The 23,021-nt window shown below is 37.3% G+C and overlaps 1 protein-coding gene across 4 annotated transcripts in view; it reads right to left on the bottom strand.

The window, feature by feature from the left end:
* LOC120532711 (casein kinase I) overlaps nt 1-23,021 on the bottom strand; it is a 209,957-nt gene that overhangs the window by 129,915 nt on the left and 57,021 nt on the right. For 2 of the 4 annotated variants that reach the window (XM_039759012.1, XM_039759015.1), the window contains exon 1: nt 793-1,061. The exons of 1 other annotated variant lie outside the window; for it this stretch is intronic. The gene's annotated coding sequence lies outside the window, so the exon portion shown is untranslated. Of the gene's footprint in view, nt 1-792; nt 1,063-23,021 lie in introns of those variants that run through there. One more of the 4 variants, XM_039759016.1, reaches the window with a different exon arrangement.

The raw sequence follows: 23,021 nt of genomic DNA, 5'->3' as shown, positions 1-23,021 counted from the left end.
ATAACAAAGCAAACTTCAAAACGGTTATCATTTCAGAATGTAATCTAAAGCCAAGACAATGCATGATACTGTATGTCAAGCATCTTCTATTGTTATTTATAGAGAAACCAAGTTGCACAAATTAAGACAACGACAGACGTAGGTACACGTGATATTGAAAAATACTTTTTACAATTTGATATGAATCGATCACATGCAGAAATCTGAAATGTTGCAATTCCAACAGGACACTAGACGATCGCTCAGTTGTTCTTTGTCGCTACAGGTCATATGGATCGGTCTCGGCAGTTTACAGGGCAATTACAATGGACATACCTAAACAAAGGGCAACTGAGTAATTACATGGGATTCTGCTGTTAAGCAAAAAAAAAAGATAGATAGATAGATATTAAAATAATTATTTAAACTTTGCTGCTCATAAACTTTCTTATAAAGTGAAGTCAGGTTCTGCTTAATTTACGTGAACTCCAAGCAAACACCAGTGAATAGACTTATAATAAAAAAACAACTTCAAAAGTTGGCATACTTCTTTCTTCGCAGCAGTCGACAATAAGTAGCTAACAGGATAAGTAATTTGTTCACTTATCCCAGGTTGTGTATAACAGTAAAATAGCAACCGCAATCGAGAAACAGCATCTAATACTAGCCACCTTCGGATAAGCACATGCCTGAATGCAAGAAAAACATTTTCATATAACCAAACCCAAAGCAAAAAAGACGATCAGATACGTCGCCTTGGTAATAACACAAAAAAGGACATACCAGTTAAAAGACTGGGGTAACGTTACTTACTGTCATTGATCAGCTGAACTACAGCAAATACGCAGATACATGATGCGGTTTCCTTTAGAATAGAGGAGCAAACATATCCAGAGATAAAGAGTTACTATGATAAGGTCGCAAATGATACAAAATGATTCATTGATTTACATTCCTTCGCACGTAATAAGAAAGAAAAAAAAAGTTAAACATTGAAGATCTCAATCTGTACGATTTGAAAGAAAAATGCTCCGGAGTAAAGGCTGTGCTGATAGCGGAAAAGCGGAAATAAGCTGACTGAGAGGTGGGACAAAGGGACGTGTCTCGACAAGAGTGACACCTATATTAATCCAATGAAAAGCGGAGAGAGCGGAACACCACGTCAAATGACCTGACGTTCCATGAATCAGAGATGAGAGGCGGGTCGAGAATGTGGAAACACTTCAAAGACAATTAAAAAACAAATAAAAGGCGGGGCTTCAGAGTTGACGGACGTTCCGCTCGACTTTTAAAGAACGAGGAGAAGGGCGGGCTCTCAAAGATCCATGCCTGTTGTGGAGCAGTTTGTTGTGCTATCAACTCCAACCAATAGAAATTCGCTCACTTAGAAACTCGTGCGTAAAAATATTTTACTTAATAGAGAAACATGACTCAGAGCTACACTATATGTCACATGTAATTAATAAAAAATTTCTGTTTTGCATACGTGCTTAATCTGTCCCGATTTAAACAGTTAAAACATGATGCTATTTTATAGCTTTTTTTTGCATTTACGGATATGTGGGATTGATATTGTATTTGGTGTATATTGAAAATTCCCTGCTATTACCTGCGTGCACATACTTTAATGAAATAAATCAGGTTGTTTGAATAGCGCAAGGAAATGTAATGTGTTAATACCGAGTTATTAAATTATTTAACCGAATAGAAAGGGGTTGTTTTATGGTGCAGGGAAAAATGTAACAAATCACTTTATGCTTGTATTTCAGAATGTAAATTTCACGTAAAGGAAAGAGTGCCTTGTGAGGGAATGGCACCAGGTTTGATTTAGTTCCCATGACAGGTTCCAGCACTGGAGGCCATAATTATTATTAAAAGGAAGAATGAATCAGAAAATAAAAGATAGATGGTAATCTTATAGTTAAGTACTCTTCATTCATTAAATGTGCATGTACACTTAAAAAAAATATTTAAAAAACACAAACATGTAACTATACTCTGTTTGAATCTGCTTAACACAACTACAGGGTTATAGAGGTCCATAAATCAGTCCAGGACAGGGCACCAGTTACTTACAAGCTATATTCATACAGTACATACTTGTCCAGTTTAAGCTCCGCAAGTTCTATAGCATACACTTACTGGATTACCCAGAGAAAGACCTAAGCAGACACAAGGGAAACCTGTAGTTTACACTAAGAAAGAGTTCAGGCCAGCACCTGAACACATAATTCATAACTAAATGTATGCTCTACCATGTCACTCATTGTTTTCTCAACATTGCATGAAAAAAGGCTTGAAACCTTTATAAGGGAAAGCAATGGTCCTCTTCAACGTGTTGCTGAACAGATGGGCATATCCTTTATGCAAACTTAAATCAGTAATATTCTTTGAATATTAAAATAAGTATGAATGCAACTCTACTGTGCATAGTACCATAATTACTGTTGAATGGGGAAGAAGGAGCATGCTGTTTGTTGTAGACATTAAACAGCAAGGTCCACTTAGTTGACACAAATGTTCCAAGAAATGTTTTAATATTAGTCATAGCTGACAGCACAGGTCACCCAAGCCTATGGGAACAGAGGGCAGTTTCCATTTTCCATTATCTTGGAGGAATTGTAGTGGCCTTCTGCCAGGCCACTATAGCCATGTTTCAAGAATTCACTTATAGCAGACTCAATCTGCCCACACTACTTTGCAAAGGTAGATTTTGTCTGACACTTTAGATTTTTTTTCTCCTGTAGAATTTATCATTTTGATTTGCTGTACCTTGTAGACCAAAAATGACTTCTTCAATTAGCTCATTAATTAACTGCTTTAACTGCAGTAAAAAGGTGGATGAGTGATCAAGATAACTAGACGATTACTGCACAAGTTACCCAGCAATACTAAGAAATCTGTTAAGAGGCTTCAAATATTATTCTAACTGAATCCAATTTAAATGTCAAAGTTATTTACTGATGAAAAATCATGTCATCTTATTTCTTTATCCTTTAGGAGCTGATAACTACAATGTAGAAATATTACAAAATAATATGAGTTCTTGATATGCAAGATGTTAATCTATTTCATTCACTGGTATCAAAAAGATTCTGAAGTTGTTTGGCTGTTCAAATAATTTGCTTACTACTCAAGTTAACTCAAAATACGGCAGCAGGGATTACAACTAAAACACTCCAATAAATCATTTTACTGGCTTCCATTTAAGTTATGAGCCGATTTTAAAATACCCCTATTTATATGTACATTCATAAATAGCCTAACAAAACTTACAACTGCCTATACATACTCCATGGTGTTCATTGCAATCTCGTGATAATGCAGGCTTGCTTAAAATTCCAAAGATAAATAAAAACTAACACAGGAGGCAGAGCCTTTACATTACATTATGGAGGGACTCATACTGTACAATGATGTACCTGACAATAACAGCAAGGCTACTTTGATCTCAGCATTTAAATTAAATTTCTTCCTAAAATACTTCTAAGACTGTTATTGTTTTTTAATCATTGAAGACATTGGTTTATTATTTTCACCATATATTTCCCTTTCTCCTTTCTCCAGTGCCATGCAATGATGCTACCATTTTGACCAATTTATGCCTCTCGATCATAGAGTCAGTCTTTGAAGCAGGAGTGGTGTCACTATTGTATTCTGATAGAATTTCAAGTTTACCTGAATTGTTATAAATTACCAAATGCCCATAAAGAGGTTAGAATTAGAACCTAGGACAGCTGGATTTTGTAACTAAAATTTGTTTATTTCATCCCAGTTGTCATCGGGATGCTTTAAGAAATTAATCTGACTAAAGGAAACCTCTGCAGACTTATTGTACATTTCTACATAATGGTGTTTTTATGTTAAGCATTTAGTTTCTTGTGTTTTAAGTACATCACATTTCTAATTGTGTGTAGTGCACATGGGTGAAGTGTGCATTATAAAAAATACTTGAACTGAAGGTGCAAATTAAATTATACATATACATGTATATTACATCCTTAAATATGTTTAATCCAATTTAGGGATTTATATATAGTATACAGATTTTTAGTCATTATTCTTACATGTACAGTGCAGTGACAATTTTTACTTACAAATCAACATGCAAAATGGATATATACGCTGTTCTGTGTATAATATATATATATATATATATATATATATATATATATATATATATATATATATATATATATATATATATATATATATGACAGCAACACTCATATATATAAGTGCTCTGTTTCTCAACCAGCACCAAGGGAACCACTTAAAAAGAGGGGGAAGTTCTCAGAATCCATGGATGCACAGGGGAGCCAGAAAGCTTCAGGAGGTGGCGAGTGAACTGGCCTTAATAGCCACATCCTCACGAGGTAAAAAATATGTGACATAAACTTGAACTTGAAAAGGAATGTGGACCCAAGGAATGGTAATTTGACAGTCTATTATAAAAGTGAACAGAACTGTTGGACAGGCTGCTTCAGGTAACCCAAAAGGATAATAAACTGCCTTCTGGGCATTTGCTTTAATAAGGGAGATAATACTATGTTAACTTGAAACTGAAAATAAATAAACCAATATGTTTGGGTATAAAAATTGAAAATGTGGTTTTGAGTCTATGTTTTCCTAGTGGTTGTGATTTATCATGCATACAGTATATATATTGTGGCCTTTGGAGATGTGTCTCAGACCACCAAACTGTATACCAGCTACACCATACACAGTTCAAATAAGCCTTTAATTCTTCTTTTTCTTTCTTTAAACTGGTTTGTCAAACATAATATAACTGAATTAAATAGTATTCACTATCTTTTTCTTTTCTCTTCTCCCATTTCTCACTTTCTTACTTTTGCCTTCACTTCATGTGAGCTTTGTCCGTCTCTATTCCTGACTCCAACTCCTCTCTGTGGCTGTGGAAGAAGGAACCCTGAAGTATACATTGAAAGCACTTCCTGGTCTGATATATGACAGCATGGAAGCTGCCCCTAAGAACTCCCTCCTGTGGCTGCAAGCTCCAAAAACAATTCCCATGCAGCCCTGCAGGAATCCACACTAGAACAGCACCAAAGGCATGCTGCCACCAGGCATACTGGGGAAACTTATCACCCCAGTAGCCCGTCCTCCACTGCATTCTATTAGTGTCCCATCCAGTAAACATGTTTTGTAAAACTGTCTTATTTTGTTGCTTTCCTTAACTGAGCTACTTCTAAAGGAATATTTTAGGCATATTCAAGTATGTAATTTGCAATATTATGGATTCAGATGTCAAATAATTATGGGTTCTCAAAAAGCAAAAAACGAAATGATAAGGTGGCAAATCCCAACATATCTCCTTCACATGTTGAATGCTGGATTGGACAAACAAGCAAGAATTTCACTGTACCCTGTACACATGAGAGTATTACTACTACTACTACGAATACTTTTCTTCAATTGTGAGAGAACACTAACATTTTATTTTGTGATACACAGATGTTTAAGTGCAGCTGGAATTTTCACATTGTTTATTGTGAATATATTACTAAACAGTGAAATATACATTAACAATGATGTGATTTACCAATTTATAAATGTATGACCAAAATAATTGCAATCCTGAATATGAAATACTTTTAGCTGCAGATTGATTTTTTTTAGTACCTTAAATATACACTATGGTGCTTTGTAATGGCATCCCTTTCAGAGTGCACTTTCTTCGACAATAAGAAAGATACTTCAGCAGTTCCAAGATAAAAGTATAGAACCAGGTATAAGAAACATTCTTACAATGCAAGATCTTTCATAAAATGAAATTCTTTCAATTTAGCATGAAATTATGATTGATTAAACATTATACATTTTTAAATTATTGTATGTTAAGTAAAAACATTATTGTATGTTAAATGAAAGGTTAATAGTTAAATATTGGGGGTTCAACTCTTGTGCTCACATTTCTTCAGATAAAGAACATACAAAGAAAAATATATCTTTATCATGAAATAATTTTATTTCAGTGTTACAGCTTGAATTTGGATGATAAAGCCCAAGACTGTTGAGAGTGGGGAAAAAAGGGAAACAGCTAACCAAGACAAACCAGGAATAGATGGTAGTATTTCTATTGCCTCTGGTATGAACAAGTGAAAGTACTGTTTATATCAGTAAATCAAAGGTTGGTTTACAATAGCTGGATTTCAGCTGTTCCATTATCAGCCCAGAGATTATGCAGAAAATAAATCAGAAGAATTAAAAAAAAAGCTATATTTTTTAATGTGAATAAACACATTTATTTAAGAGCATAAGAATATAAAAGGTGTGACAAGCCCAGGCCATTTCTCTGTTCATCTAATATATTCAAGTTATCACTGAGCCCAAACTTGAAGTTCAGAGTATAACTATTTGGCATGCACTACACAACTTGGTAACTAAAAAATGCTTATGTATAAAATAAATTTCTTCTTAGCCATATTTCATCTTCATTCCCATGTTCTCACTGAATAACTCCTTCTAAAGCAATAGCAAGCACCTTCCTTACTAAATCCATCCATCCATTGTCTAACCCGCTGAATCCGAATACAGGGTCACGGGGGTCTGCTGGAGCCAATCCCAGCCAACACAGGGCACAAGGCAGGAACCAATCCTGGGCAGGGTGCCAACCCACCGCAGGACACACACACAAACACACCCACACACCAAGCACACACTAGGGCCAATTTAGAATCGCCAATCCACCTAACCTGCATGTTTTTGGATTGTGGGAGGAAACCGGAGTGCCCTTACTAAATCTTATTTTGTAATTACTGTTTTCATGTCACCTCTTAATCTAAATTTTGTTGAAACTGAAAAAATTCTTTGTAGTCTTGGAATCATTAAAATAGATCTTCTTTGGACATTTCTGGTGTTGTTATGTGTTTTGTGTAATATGGCGACCTATACAACATAAAATATACCAGATGAGACCTTACAACAACAGAGTACAGTTTAAGAATAACCTCTCCAAGTGTGTTTGTGACCCAGTAATTACCTTCTTTAATCACTTGTGTACACTACCAGGTGTATGGACAATGACAAGCCCACTAGGTCATTCCCTTAAGGTAACTGAAGCAATCAACAGAAAACAACCAAATATGATTTCAAAAAAGGTGCAATGAGGTCCCTTTAAGAAGCAGGGTTTCATAGCCCATAATAGCTATTAACTCCAACATTATAGACTGTCAGTTTCCATTTTTATGTCAGCACTGTACTGACAGCTACAGAAAGTCCCCAGGGTAAACAGGTTGTACCCTGCTACAGCAAATAGATAAAGGAAGCTGTTAAGATATAGCCATAACTTTGGGATGTGAACTAGGATGGATGGCCCAGCCAAGCTGGGCTAGGGACATGGCACAAACTAATTATGCCACATTCTCACCCTGTCACCTGGGTACACACAGAGCCTTGGCACACTTTGAATCATCCACATAACACAAATAGATCTATCATAACTTGAAATAAGAAAGTGTATTTAGATCATTGAATCCATGCTAAAAGTGTGATCAGAATTAGCTGTAAATCTCTTGCATCAGCACTGACTTGCTAGGTTCACATCATCCCACAAATTAATGCTCATACAGTACCTATCCCAACATAGAGAATTAAAAAAAAAATGTAAACTTTAAATATATAGAGCTGGAAAAAGTCAAGCTATAATAGGATGCTTCTGGAGATATACTATAGATTTATAACTGTCAACCTGCTTTTTCAGACTACAGATGCTTTTACTTTTTGGAAATTATATTCACTATAATGTCATTAACCAAATTTTGTATATCTTGAATTCAAAAATGTATTCAGTTTATTCTTACCAAGTGTACTTCAACTTATGTGATGGCAATAGTTATTACAACACAAAATAGCATGCAACAAAAATACAAAACATTACTTTTAAAATGCAAAAAGTATAAGATGTAATTTTGGCTACAGCAAGTGATAATATGGTTAACTCAAAATATAATATAATAGTGCATAAAGTATATACAAATAAGATTAAAAGTAAGCTAAACATATATGTCTTTACATAGGTTTTAACAGGGCATTCAGTTCTGATGGGCTGAACTGAAGAAATACTTGAGACCTGTATAGCACATTTAGTCACAGAAAGAAAGAACAAACACAGCAAATTTAACAACCATAGTACACATATTCCAAGACTGCTGGTTAGCCCCCACATTCCAATCCACCAGTTTTTGATATTCTGGGATATCAAAACCACAGCCCTTTCAAATATAAAAACAAAAGCCTTATTAGTATTAATAATATATTGCCCAAAGAAAATAAAATAATAGAATTTGAGTGACAGATGTGTGATTCTGCAAATGTGTTATTTACATTGCAAACTCCTTGTACATTAGTGCAGATGACACTTTCACAGAACTTAAAATTATATTTTTCTGCAGTTCTTGCTGTTCTCAGTGTCTGTCAGTTCATTTTTTACAAATGCATACATAGTAAAGCAATTAGAAAAATTAAATATTTTCGTATTACAATTCAAAACTGTTGTACATTTGTTAGTAAAAAATGTTCACCATAAAATAAAATTAAAAAGTTCTTTTTCATTTGGAACTGTGTTAAAAACTCAATAGTTGCAGATGTAAATATAATAAGAACAAAATATATATATATATATATATATATATATATGAAACTAAGATTAGGTTATAGTTTTTCTTTTTGTGTTTATCCATTACAAAAAATATATATAGTTAGACACATGTATCAAGGGAGTGTTGTTGGGGCTTTACGCATAAAGGTATGATGGTGAAGGAGAATGGCATGGCACTGGAGTTAATGTCCCTTCCCTTTCCTTCCCTTTCCTTCCCTTCCCTTCCACAGTACAGAGAAAGAATGTTGGGAAAAGCCACAATGTCACTAACTTCATGGACCAGAAGTTGCCATTCATAAAAGAATCAGCATCTGAGCTCCACCTATCTGCCATTCCAACCATGCTATCTTTTTAGTTTGTTTTTCATTTACTTAGGTTTGAGAAGAAATAGAGCCCCAACACTTCATCTTTGTTAGATATACATACATTATCTTCTTATATAATATGCTACCATAGCTGTTCGTTTGTCTGTCCAGGATTTTAAATCACCTGTAGCTCGCAAACCATTTCACCTATTGACTTGAAATTTGGTACACATATACTACGTGACATCTACTATCCGCTTTCGGGGTGATGATTTTTATTACTCTTTTTATTTTTATTTCATTTTATTGTAGAATCAACTCTCAGCAGCGAGCAGGAGGTCGGCCATGCAGCGCATGCGTATGGGCGCCGTTCTCATTCCCTACCACCTTTGTGGTCATTCCCCTACCTCTTCATATCTTAAATCATTCCTGAGGCAGATTGAAGACTTAAGTGCCAGCTTAAATGAAAAATTAAAGAAAACATACTAAGAAATTTGCAACACAAAAACTAACTTAATCTGATTTTACGCAAAGAGAAGCAGCAGGTCGCTAGGATAGAGATAAGAAGAACTACTCAGGAAGCAGCAAGCGCATCAACCTCTGAGCAAACAAATGCTAAACGTACAGAGAAAGAGTATGAAAACTATGAATGCTCAAGTCAAGTGTATTCATTGCACAATATCATGCAGTACACCATTACTGGTGTGTATATATCTACAGTATATATATATATATATATATATATATATATAAAATTATTTTCACGTTTGAAACAGAAATTACATATGGCCACGTGAAATGGAAATTACGTATGACCACAGAACATATTATAATACAGGAACTAATCACTTTGTTTGTGGATACCATTTTTGTATCGTCTTTATGAATTGTTATTATTTGTGTGAGAGTTACTTTACTGATATCGAAAAGAAGTAAACACAAACACGCTGATCTATCCCACAGAAGTGCGCCCCGCATCGCCCTCTCCCAGCCCTCCTGTCTGGACTCCAGCGCTGAGCCATTCGTCACCAGGCGCGTTCTGACAGAGAAGTTTTATTTATTCGTCCACATGACTGTCGCAGAAACTGCCATATTATAACTTTTTCTTAATTGGTAGTACTTGATAGTAGAAGAGATGTGGAAAACAGCTTTGCGTCTTTCTACTTTTTAACTGCGCCGAGCTATAAACAATGTGAAGACGACACCGCCTTCAGCGGCGAGGGGTCGTGAGAACAAAGTGGACACTCAGAGGCACAGAATGTCGGGCTGCTCTGCCAGGTCGAGAGCTTCGCAGTTTTGGGCGGCGTCCTCTCTTCTCGCACTGTTTGTGACACTTCGAGTGCCCTGTCGGCTCCTGGGAGAGTGGAAATCATTGCGAATGAGTGTGATCGGCGCCATTGAAACAAAGCTCTCTTTGTAAATTGCGCTTCACGATTACTTACTGTCCCTTAAGGTGAGTTCAGGTCAATAAAACCCCGCAACATTCAAGGTTGCTTTTGTGATGAATTCTTTTAAGAAGATGGAGGGTTTACATCTAAGAAGATGTACCGACCTCTTCATGTTAAGTTTTGGACTTGGAAATTGTTTGGACCTTCTGCCCGTTAAGCACGGAAGGGCAGTGTCAAAATTTCTCAGAATAATTTTTTTTCTTAAATCACAGGCACGTAGTTCAAGGTTGTCAGGCAGAAATTTGCAGGATTGCATAGAAAATGTAATTTCTAAACCTCAGCGGTCGTGTAGCGCCTTTCACAAGGGATCTGCTACCGAGAGATAATCCAAATACATTTAAAGCTGCTGTTAGTGCTACTTAACTGTTGTGTTATAGAACCTTTAAAATGTACTTTACACGAAAGCATTCCAGTACTGCTCAATGTATCTTTACTTCTTACATGTTAATGTTTTACTGTTTAATAATTTATATACTACATTTTATTTTTTTCCCTTGCACTCAGTGAGCAAAGCCACTGGGTAATCAGCTAGTATATTATATATATATATATATATACTAGCAAAATACCCGCACTTCGCAGCGGAGAAGTAGTGTGTTAAAGAAGTAATGAAAAGGAAAAGGAAACATTTTGAAAATAACGTAACATGATTGTCAATGTAATTGTTTTGTCACTGTTGTGAGTGATGAGTGTTGCTGTCATATATATATATATATATATATATATATATATATATATATATATACAGTATATATATACAGTATATATATACACATACACATACACTCACCTAAAGGATTATTAGGAACACCATACTAATACAGTGTTTGACCCCCTTTCGCCTTCAGAACTGCCTTAATTCTACGTGGCATTGATTCAACAAGGTGCTGAAAGCATTCTTTAGAAATGTTAGCCCATATTGATAGGATAGCATCTTGCAGTTGATGGAGATTTGTGGGATGCAGATCCAGGGCACGAAGCTCCCGTTCCACCACATCCCAAAGATGCTCAATTGGGTTGAGATCTGGTGACTGTGGGGCCATTTTAGTACAGTGAACTCATTGTCATGTTCAAGAAACCAATTTGAAATGATTTGAGCTTTGTGACATGGTGCATTATCCTGCTGGAAGTAGCCATCAGAGGATGGGTACATGGTGGTCATGAAGGGATGGACATGGTCAGAAACAATGCTCAGGTAGCCCGTGGCATTTAAGCGATGCCCAATTGGCACTAAGGGGCCTAAAGTGTGCCAAGAAAACATCCCCACACCATTACACCACCACCACCAGCCTGCACAGTGGTAACAAGGCATGATGGATCCATGTTCTCATTCTGTTTACGCCAAATTCTGACTCTACCATTTGAATGTCTCAACAGAAATTGAGACTCATCAGACCAGGCAACATTTTTCCAGTCTTCAACTGTCCAATTTTGGTGAGCTCGTGCAAATTGTAGCCTCTTTTTCCTATTTGTAGTGGAGATGAGTGGTACCCGGTGGGGTCTTCTGCTGTTGTAGCCCATCCGCCTCAAGGTTGTGCGTGTTGTGGCTTCACAAATGCTTTGCTGCATACCTCGGTTGTAACGAGTGGTTATTTCAGTCAAAGTTGCTCTTCTATCAGCTTGAATCAGTCGGCCCATTCTCCTCTGACCTCTAGCATCAACAAGGCATACTGGATGTTTTTCCTTTTTCACACCATTCTTTGTAAACCCTAGAAATGGTTGTGCGTGAAAATCCCAGTAACTGAGCAGATTGTGAAATACTCAGACCGGCCTGTCTGGCACCAACAACCATGCCAGGCTCAAAATTGCTTAAATCACCTTTCTTTCCCATTCTGACATTCAGTTTGGAGTTCAGGAGATTGTCTTGACCAGGACCACACCCCTAAATGCATTGAAGCAACTGCCATGTGATTGGTTGATTAGATAATTGCATTAATGAGAAATTGAACAGGTGTTCCTAATAATCCTTTAGGTGAGTGTATATATATATATATATATATATATATATATATATATATATATATATATATATATATACATACACACACACACACACACATATATATAAACATATATATATATATATACATACCATACCATTTTATTTGTTGAGCGCTTAAAAGCACAGCAATACAACTGACTGAAGCGCTGTACAGTTAAAAAAGCAGGACTAAAAACAAAATATTAAAAACAAACATTAAGAGAGAATTAAAAAAGAGATACTAAAAACAGGTCAGAGGACCCAATAAAATTGAGAAATAGGAAGAAGCAAGTGGAAATGAGACAGGTTAAGAATTAGCCAATGTGAAGAAGTGCGTTTTTAGGCATGATTTAAATGTGGCGACTGAGGCGGCTTGCCTAACCACTAAGGGTAGGGAGTTCCAGAGCCTGGGTGCACAGACGGAAAAAGCCCCTTCACCACGAGCTTTAAAATGTGCCTTGGGAACGGTTAGGAGCAACTGATCTGCGGATCTAAGAACATGAAGAGGATTGACGATGGAGCAAGACACTCAAATAGGCAGGGGCTAGACCGTTTAGTGCCTTATAGGTTAAGAGGAGTATCTTAAAATCAATTCTGAATCTAATCGGCAGCCAGTGTAGGGATTTTAAAATTGGTGTAATGTGTTGGCTTCTGCTACTTCCAGTTAGAAGCCTTGCAGCCGCATTCTGAGCCAGTTGGAGTCTAGAAATAGTGGCTTTACTGATACCATAAAGGCAGGAATTTGAGTAGTCGAGCCGGGACGTAATGAATGCATGGATTACTGATTCCAGGAGGTGGTTAGACAGAATAGGCTTGAGTTTGGCGATTAAGCCTGAGATGGAAAAAGCAGGATTTTACTGTGCTGTTGACTTGAGCATCCATTTTCAGGACCGTATCCATTTTGATTCCAAGATTGGAGACAGACGAAGTTACTAGAATGGGAAGAGAGTCGAGGCCAAGGGGTGGGGTCCGTTTGCAGTCGGGGCTAAAAACAATGACCTCGGTTTTTGAATCGTTCAGGTGAAGAAAGTTTACAGCCAGCCAGTCCTTAATGTCAGATAGGCAGTCGAGAAGAGGTTTGGTGGAGTCAGTTGGCTTGAGGGAGAAATAAATGTGGCAGTCGGCAGCATATAGGTGATATGAAATTGCATGTTTTCTAAAAATTGCACCTAAAGGCAGGATATAGATTGAAAAAAGTAGTGGCCCTAAAATGGAACCCTGGGGGACCCCACATGGGAGTGGGACTGATTCAGATGAAAAATCGTCTAGCATGACTCTGAGAGTCCTGTTACAGAAATATGACCTGAACCAGTCGAGGGCTAAGCCAGATACACCAGCCCAGGATTCGAGTCGGAAGATCAAGATATCGTGATCGATTGTGTTGAAGGCAGCAGATAAGTCGAGAAGAACCAAAATCACGTGGAGTCCCGAGTCCAATGCCAAAAGGACGTCATTTAGGACACGTAAATGCGCATTTTCTGTGCTGTGTTGGGGCCTAAAGCCTGACTGAAAAAGGTCCATTACCTGATGGTCCTGTAGGTGATGTGTTAATTACTCATAAACTACTTTTTCGAGTACTTTTGACAAGAAAGGTAGTTTAGAGATTGGACGAAGATTAGAGAGAACGGCAGGGTCAAGATCAGGTTTTTTCACGATTGGATGTACAACTGCGTGTTTGAAAGCACGAGGAACTATAGCCGAGGATAGACTACTAGTTATGATCTTTAGAACATCGTCTCGAATCACAGGAAACACATCTTTCAGCAGTCTGGACGGCACCACATCGTCTGGAGAGCCCGAAGGCTTCATTGAGGCGACGATTTTTTCCAGATGGGGAAGCAAAATGGGTTCAAAGCTGGTGAGGGAGCCATGTGTAGGAGCGACTAAATCAGCAGAGCCAGAAGAAGAAATGGGGATATGGGATCTAATGTTCGTGACCTTATCCAGAAAAAATGTGAGGATCTGATTACAAAGAGCAGTGGAGACAGAACAGAAAACAGATGCAGCTGGAGAGAGGACAGCATTTAGTGTTTTGTATAAAACACGTTGATTGCCAGAGTTTTTTGAGATGTCAGCGAAAAAACGGTTCCTTGCACCACTGACTGCTCTCTGGTATTGGGACCACGTGTCTCTCATGCAGTCGAAGGTAATAGAGACCATCTTTCCTCCATTTACGTTCTAGCCGCCTACAGTTTTGCCTGATGGAGCGAGTTTGTTCGTTTAGCCATGGGTCATACTTGATTTTGGATTGTCTCCGTTTGAGTGGGGCTACAACATCCATCACAGAACAGCAGGAAGTGTAGAAGGTTTGCAATAAAACATTAACATCCGTGGATTCACATGATGTGAAGATACACACACACATATATACATACATACATACACATACATCCACATATATATACATATATACACATATCTACATATAGACACATATATATATATTCATACACACACACACTCTTTGGGGTGCGAGCAACTGTTGCTGGGGGCGGCAGAATCCATCAAGGAAGAAAAATGAAAAACATTATTTGTACAAAATCTTATTTATCCATTTCTAAATAATTAAATGGGCAGGCTATTTCACATCAGTGCAATACGCTGTTTGCAAGTCTGCGTGGATATTATGAACTATCGTATCTTTTTAAAGTTCTATTTAAATTTTAAATAGAAGGAATTTTTATTTAGTCGACAGAAATATCTTTGGTAGGAATGGAAGTTAAATGTAGGCATCACTGCATAAATTTTTCTTCAGCATACAAATGTAAAGAGTAAATTCGCCTTACATTCCAACCAAAGATATTTGTGTCGACTAAATCAGGGGTGTCAAACTCAATTGCACAGGGGGCCAAAATCCAAAACACACTTCAGGTCGCGGGCTGAAAAGGATAAACATTTATTGAACACACTAAAACTAAACTTTTAAAACTTTAAAACTTTTAAAACGTAACTTTTTTGAACATAAATATGAATAAAAACAGACAGGAATATTATTCCGGAATAAATCAACTCAAAACTTAAATAACTTATATTTTGCTCTCTATAAAAATATATCCTGTCTAAATTATACAAGTTAGAAATAAAGTAAACGTTAAAAGAACAAACATTCAAATTTCTTTACTCTTATGTAATTTTATATAAAAAATAAACTTAAATTTTAAATATCCCAAAAGATTTTGCTCTCCATAAAAATATATCCTGTCAAAATTATACAAATTCAAATATGAACATGCTGCATAACAAACCTGGAAATATAAATAAAATATGTTCTTTTCAGCAATAACAAATCAAATCATTCAGTTGTCTTTGCTCATATGTAATTTTATCAGAGCTGGACGACTGGCATCTTTTTTTGGCAACAAGTTTGTTTATGTTTGGTGTGAGGTTCTGTGTTGTGGAGATTCTCAGGATGGACTGCAGGTTCTCATCAGTGAGGTGACTCCTGTGTGCTGTTTTGTTAGTCTTCATGACTGAGAAGAGCTTCTCACACAGATATGTGCTACCAAACATGCACAAGGTTCGAGCCGCATGTAGACGGAGCTGGAGCATTTCTGCGGGGTGAGTGAATAAACTGTGCGGGCACTGCAGTATCGTACTTTGCCTTTAGTGTGCCATTACACTGCAGCTCAATCACCTCCATATGAATCTGCACAGGTGCAGTTTCCACATCGACAGCAAATGGGCTGCGAAACAACTCAAAATTCTTTTTTTGTTCTTCAAAGTCACCAAAGCGCCGTGTGAACTCAGTGCGCAGTGCGCTCAGTTTATCAGCAAAGTGTGTATTTGGGAACACCGTTGTGCCGACTTGGTTCAACATTACTTGGCAACAGGGAAAGTGGGGCAAGTTGCACTGGTGCATTTGTGTCTCCCATAAAAGCAGCTTCACTTGAAATCACTTTGTGATTTTGCACGGGTAAAAATGTCTGCTGAAGTGTCAGATTCTTCTTTAACTCTTCTGCTTCCTGTATCTTCTGCATTGCATTCAGGTATTTCAGGTTATCCTGATGTTTTGTCTCATAGTGCCGTCTTAGATTAAATTCTGTAATTACAGCCACATTAGCTCCACAAATGAGACACACGGGTTTACTGGCAATGTCAGTGAACATATACTCAGCCTCCCATCGGTTTTTAAAGGCTCTATTTTCAGAATCAACTTTTCTCTTTGGCATCGTGTGGGCTAGCTTCGCAATAACTTGCAGCATCATAAGCTAGACTTGATTAACACGGTAAGTGTTCAGCAAGGCAGCTGAAGCGCTGCATTATGGGATCTGTAGTTTATTGTGTTACCAGTGCTTCATATCCCTAGGCCATTAATAACAATAATATATAAAATGATCTCGCAGGCCGGATATAATTACACGCCGGGCTGGATGTAGCCCGAGGGCCTTGAGTTTGACACATATGGACTAAATAGAACTTGAAAAGATATATTTTTTTCGAATGTGATTGCGCAATTTAGATTGAGTTGACGCGCACTACATCGAGCCCGCGTGCTATTGTGGTTTTGCCTGCGTGCCTCAATAAGTCATCCTCCCCTCGCTCTTACTTTTTTACTGTTCATCTAATGAATACACTGAGTATGGCTTTACCAAAACAATTATTGATGGCGAATAAATTATTCATAAAGCTTCAATTGATGATCTGTTTTTCTGTGTTAACCTCATATTTTTTCATACTTCTTCTCAAACCAAGGGTGTGCGAGGGTAAAATGAATCGGGAAGCGCTGATCAATGTAATCGGTGTACCATGAAATCATGCATTGACAGAAGTTCCCCTTTGCTTGTATTGCAAAGTGTGATTAAATGCGTGATTTTTTAACGCGTTATGGAGCATATGCATCGAAGATTCTCAGCTGTGCTTGTGCTAAGAAAAGGAAAGATTTTAAAAATAACGTAACACGATTGTCAATGTAACCTTTTGTAAGTAGTGCCTGGAGGATTCAGTGTGGAGAAACTGTAGAGACAGCGTGTGTATTAACTTGTGGATTTTTCTGTGAGTATTTGGTGGCAGCGTCACAAAGTCGCTTCCGTAACACTGCGTGCATTAGCTGCGGAGCTCAGCTCAGAGCGAAATGAGGTGAATGAGAGGGGAGATGATGACGTGACTCCCCCCCGCCTTAACTGTCAATCCCCCACAAACACAGTCTCTCGGAATTTGCATAAGCACAGCCCTTCACGTGCAATTTTAACTTAGTTTCAAAGTGATCAAAACTCTCGTTTATATCCTGCGTCCTCTCATTAAACTTGTATCCCGCATTACCCGTGGGCATGACAAACGCCAGCGGCAGCCTATCTATGAACTTAATTTAAACTTTAGGTTCACACCTTGCTTTGTTTCCAAAGTAGCAGCACTCATGAATATGGTTGTATATGTCACTCGCTCGCTTTTTATTGTTTTGCTGCCTTCTCGATTATATAATGCATGTTTTCTTCAGCGCTTTTTGGAGCTCTTCCTGGTTTTCTACGCACTTCGTTGACAGTCAGTTCACGTGATTACGTGGGAGGCATGATGATGTAACACGAAACTCCGCCCCCACTGCTTTCGAGCTCAACTCCATTACAATAAATGGAGAAAAATAGCTTCCAGTTATGACCATTACGCGTAGAATTTCGAAATGAAACCTGCCCAACTTTTGTAAGGGAGCTGTAAGGAATGAGCCTGCCAAATTTCAGCCTTCTACCTACACGGGAAGATGGAGAATTAGTGATGAGTCAGTGAGTGAGTGTGTGAGTGAGTGAGTCAATCAGGGCTTTGTCTTTTATTAGTATAGATTATATATATATATATATATATATATATATATATATATATATATATATATATATATATATATATATATATATATATATATATATATATTTTAGTGGGATATGGCCGGCCATTTATCCCCCCAGGCCACCAGGTGGAGCCCTCCCTGTAGCATGGAAGTGAATTATGGACAATGGAGTGTTTATTCACAGCCCTGCTGGATACCATGGGGGCCGTCAGAGGATGCTGCAGGGAGAAGCAAGGACTATTTTCCCTACACCCTGGAAGTACGTCCCAGTCACATGGACAGAAGAAATGACATGCTTCCGGGATGAAAAAGAAGTGTTTTGATCTGACCCGGAAGTGCTAGGAAGTCACATGGACTGAGGGTTCAGAAGCACTTCCGGGTCAAGGACTATAAAGGACTCTGGGAAATCCCAGACGAGCGAACTGAGCTGGGTGGAAGGGTGGCAACGCGTCTGGGAGAGGAGGATTTATTGTTATTGATTTATTAGTGTGATTTATGAGTTTTGTGGAGTGTAGGGTGCTTTGTGCACAGTATTATTATAAAATAAAAAATCTTTGGACTTTTATCTGGTGTCTGGCATATCGGCTGAGGGTTGAAGGGGACGACAGCACCCTCTATCTGTCACTATATATATATATATTCATCCATCCATTTTCTAACCCGCCGAATCCGAATACAGGGTCGCGGGGGTCTGCTGGAGCCAATCCCAGCCAACACAGGGCACAAGGCAGGAACCAATCCTGGGCAGGGTGCCAACCCACTGCAGGACACACACAAACACACCAAGCACACACTAGGGCCAATTTAGAATCGCCAATCCACCTAACCTGCATGTCTTTGGATTGTGGGAGGAAACCGGAGCGCCCGGAGGAAACCCACGCAAACACAGGGAGAACATGCAAACTCCACGCAGGGAGGACCCGGGAAGCGAACCCGGATCTCTTAACTGCGAGGCAGCAGCGCTACCACTGCGCCATCCTATAGATAGATATAGATATAGATATAGATATAGATATATGACCCAGGGAGAGAGCTTTTTCAGGGCGTTACCACCCCTGGAGAGCTAGATGGCAGCCGCCCTGGGTTGCAGCAGTTTGGCACAGACCTGTTGGGTTCTGTGGGTGCCACCAGGTGCACCTGTAGGTGCTGCCGGAAGGAGATTACAGGACACATGGAGAACTTCCAGGTGCCCTATAAAAGGAGCCAAGCCAGCAGGCACTACTCTGGAAGGAGTGGAGGTAGAAAGAGAGGAAGAGAAAGAGAAAGGGAAAGAAGAAAAGAGTGTTTTATGCTGTGTTTTGGTGCTGTGAACTATGCTATACAGGTGGGAAAAGGGGGAAGGTGTGTGCTGAACTTGTGTCCAGTGTCTGTCTGTGTTGGGTTTGGGCAGCAGGAGCACTCTCTGCTAATAAATAGAGACACACACACATATATATATATATGTATGTATTAAATTTAATTACAGGACAATTATCTGCAGGAACTTGGATCTAGTCCAGGTACAATAGCACATCAACAACAACAACAGTCCTAACAATAGGATATCTAACACACCTAATTTATTATATGAAAATTTTATTAATTTAGTTATTTATCAAGGCTTATATTTCAGTGCAGAACTGCAGCAATTATACCTCTTGTTTAATTAAAAAAAAAAACAAAAAAAAAAAACTGAGTGACCATTTCAAAATTGAAACCTAAGGTGCTGGATTAGTGAGTTAGCAGAACAAACCAGTGCACCACTGCACTGCTGCAAATTACATTGACTATGAAAACATGTAATTAAATGTATCCACAACAAGTACACAGCTTATAATGTTACACAATTGTGTAATTAAAAGTCCAGCCGTCATTCTAGAGTAATTCCTATTGACATCATGGACTGTATTTTTAGGTTAACTGCTTACATGCATATGGGTGATTAAAACACATCAATTCACATAAAACAAACATTTTTAACCATCTATTTGTAGAAACCAAAGTTCTAATCAAAGCTGAGTCAGTATCATATTTTTATAGCAAACAAACATTCCAAAAATAAAAATCAGCATAGTATTCCGATTGGTTTGGGCTTCCAACTTTATTCACAAATTCTGTTATAATTATATGAATAAATAACACAGAATATATAGTTTTCAAAATTAATTATAATTTAGCTGCCTATAGCCAATCATAGTTTCAGTAGAGCTTTCAGAAACCACACTGAATACCACTTTCAACCACAGTATGCATTTGAGTAAGACTGGTCTGCAGTTACTGCTCATCATATTGAAAACATCAATTGTCCCATCCCCTAAAACAGGCTGTGCTACCATTAACTCATTTAAAAAATAAGTATAAATTAAAAGTGATGTCAATCAAATGCACATTTCTACTAAAAGTATTAATTACTGAGCATAAGCTCCATGGCTAGTATGTAAATTTGACTTTGTATCAGATTATAGCTCATTGTGATTATTTTGGATCTTTAAACTTTTTACATGGTACTTTGCTTCACATTTTTCGAGATAAAACAGTTGTTTTTCTTTAAATACTTCTCTAAGGTATCAAAAGTACAAGTTACTTGGCAGAACACTACAATATCTGACAATGTACTGTATTTATTTATTTACATTATATATACTACATACAGAACTGTGACTCATAATTTCAGAAATGTAAAATAATTTTTTGTCCTACAACTCCGCAACATTCATTTTCTTATTGGGATATAGTCATCCTGATCTTTTCAATGCACCAGTGGGTAGCAAGATGTTTGAATCCAGTAGGGCACAAGGCCAAAACCACATGCATTTCCATTTTTATACTCCCTCATACTGCTCCAATTTACGGATGATAAATATTTTTTATCATGTACTGTATGTTGAAAATTAAATCTGAAGTGGCAGAGATGCAAGCAAGGAAATTATCAAAACAATAAAGTTCCATGATGTTACTTAGAAACAACAAAGTATACAAATATCTAAATACCTTAAAGTTTGAAAATATCAATTTTTGAGACAGTCTTTCCTTATTGATTTTTTTTTAGATTCTGGTTTATTCAGGCTGTTGTCATTTAATAGGGCAATGAGACAACAACACAGTTCATGAACCATGTTAATACCAATGGGTGTAGTTCCTACAAGCAGTATGGTACCACCCATGCAAACCAACTCACAAAATGGAAGTGCTAAAAAAATGGTAATAACAAAATGGCAACATGAAAGTAAATATAAAAATAATAATTCATTATGCCTTAGAAAATAAGCAAAATTAGTTAGAAAAAAAAGCCCTAACAAATTCTTTATACTGATAACTACTAAAATACAACAAGAAATATTGAATATAATGTAAACTAAAATTGAAATCTATGAGCTAAGCCTGATGAACAGTAGCAAAACAGTGAAATTGGGCGCATGGAGCAGAATTCAAAGCTGAATTCATGAAGTAGCAATAAGAAAATGAATGATAGTAAAGCACCATGACCTAAGAAAACCAAGCCTGTAAAGCAACAGAAAAAGTGCAAATGACTATAAACTTCTTTCATCAAAACTGAACAGACTGAAATAAACCTCTAACCACTAAATCTTCTCCAAAATGGGAAATTTTGCCAGTAGCAACCCCCTTCATGCTGTAGAATGACAACATGTTTTGGTAGCATACTTTCACACCCTTAGTTAGCAAGGGTCTCAGTCAGCGGCATCTTGGCACATAAGGTTAAAGGCCTTATAGACTCAGTCTTATTCAACCAAGAGGTATATTCATTATGATCTCACTGTCAAAATTAAGCTTAACTCTCTATTTTATCATAGCTTCTGAAGCTATTTGATTTGTGAGTTTTGCATTATGTTTATCCTGACTTTCAACTAATAAACATTCTTTGTTAATGAAGAATTGGAAGTAACAATATTCAAATTAGAGAACTCTGTTAGGAATCATCGAGATATGAATGTTTGTTTTTATTATTCTAAAATTTCTAATTAAGAGTCTGTCTCTGAGTCCCACCTTGATTAATTACCAACCTGTATCCAGACAGAATATGACTATGGTCCATGAATTAAAAGATTAGACTTTCAGCACACAGGCCACTGCCAGTAGTTCAGTATGAGAACAGGTACTGAGGACCCAATACCATATCTGTTAATGATAATGATAAGTCACCAATGTAATTTCCATAGTATGTAATATTAGAATTCTCATTATGAGAACCAAGAAGTGAAGACTTTCCAGAAACCCCGAATATATCAAATTGTCACTAAATTGGTAACTCTTACCATTAGGAAAAATGGTTTTGAACAACAGAACAACTGGTATTCATTTTTTTCAATTTTAAGATTCATATCAATGTGCAAAAAAAGCATAACGAAAATAGCAAAATGTAGTTGTGGTTGTGCCTATACCAAAATTAAACAGAAAAGATAGTTTCCGTGCTAGTACAAGTAAAGAGTCGATAGAATCAGACACAGATCTTGGTCGGACCATAGATGGATGCTAGTTCATCATATTATCTCAACATTTGGAAAACAAAACTGCCTGGGTGACTAATTAAAGCCCTGAGTGTTGTCTTATTAGTTGACTTTCTTTGGTTGTTACCCATCATAGATATTATCTTGTGGCACTGACTCACAATCATCTGTAAATAAATATAGCGCATAACACATGAGGCCATAATTAGACTTGCGACCATGTTGTCTATATTGATAATTTAGTACTTAAAAAAATTATAAATGCAGCATAGCCAACTGCTTAAAATTAAGGCAGGGTTGGAAGCATGTTATGATAGGTTATGTAATATAAAATTCTGGTTACTAAATCTGTGCTTGTTAGGAAATAATGATGTCCTAGTTAATGACATGTCATTAAGTTCAAAGACTAATGTTTGTTTACATGCTGAAATATAGCTTAGAGATACAAACAAAATCCCTTTAGACAA

This window comes from Polypterus senegalus, chromosome 7 (genome assembly GCF_016835505.1).
Source record: "Polypterus senegalus isolate Bchr_013 chromosome 7, ASM1683550v1, whole genome shotgun sequence".
In the NCBI taxonomy this organism is placed as follows: Eukaryota; Metazoa; Chordata; class Cladistia; order Polypteriformes; family Polypteridae; genus Polypterus; species Polypterus senegalus.
Note: the sequence above shows the minus strand (reverse complement) of the source record. Positions and strands in the feature narration are given on the sequence as shown.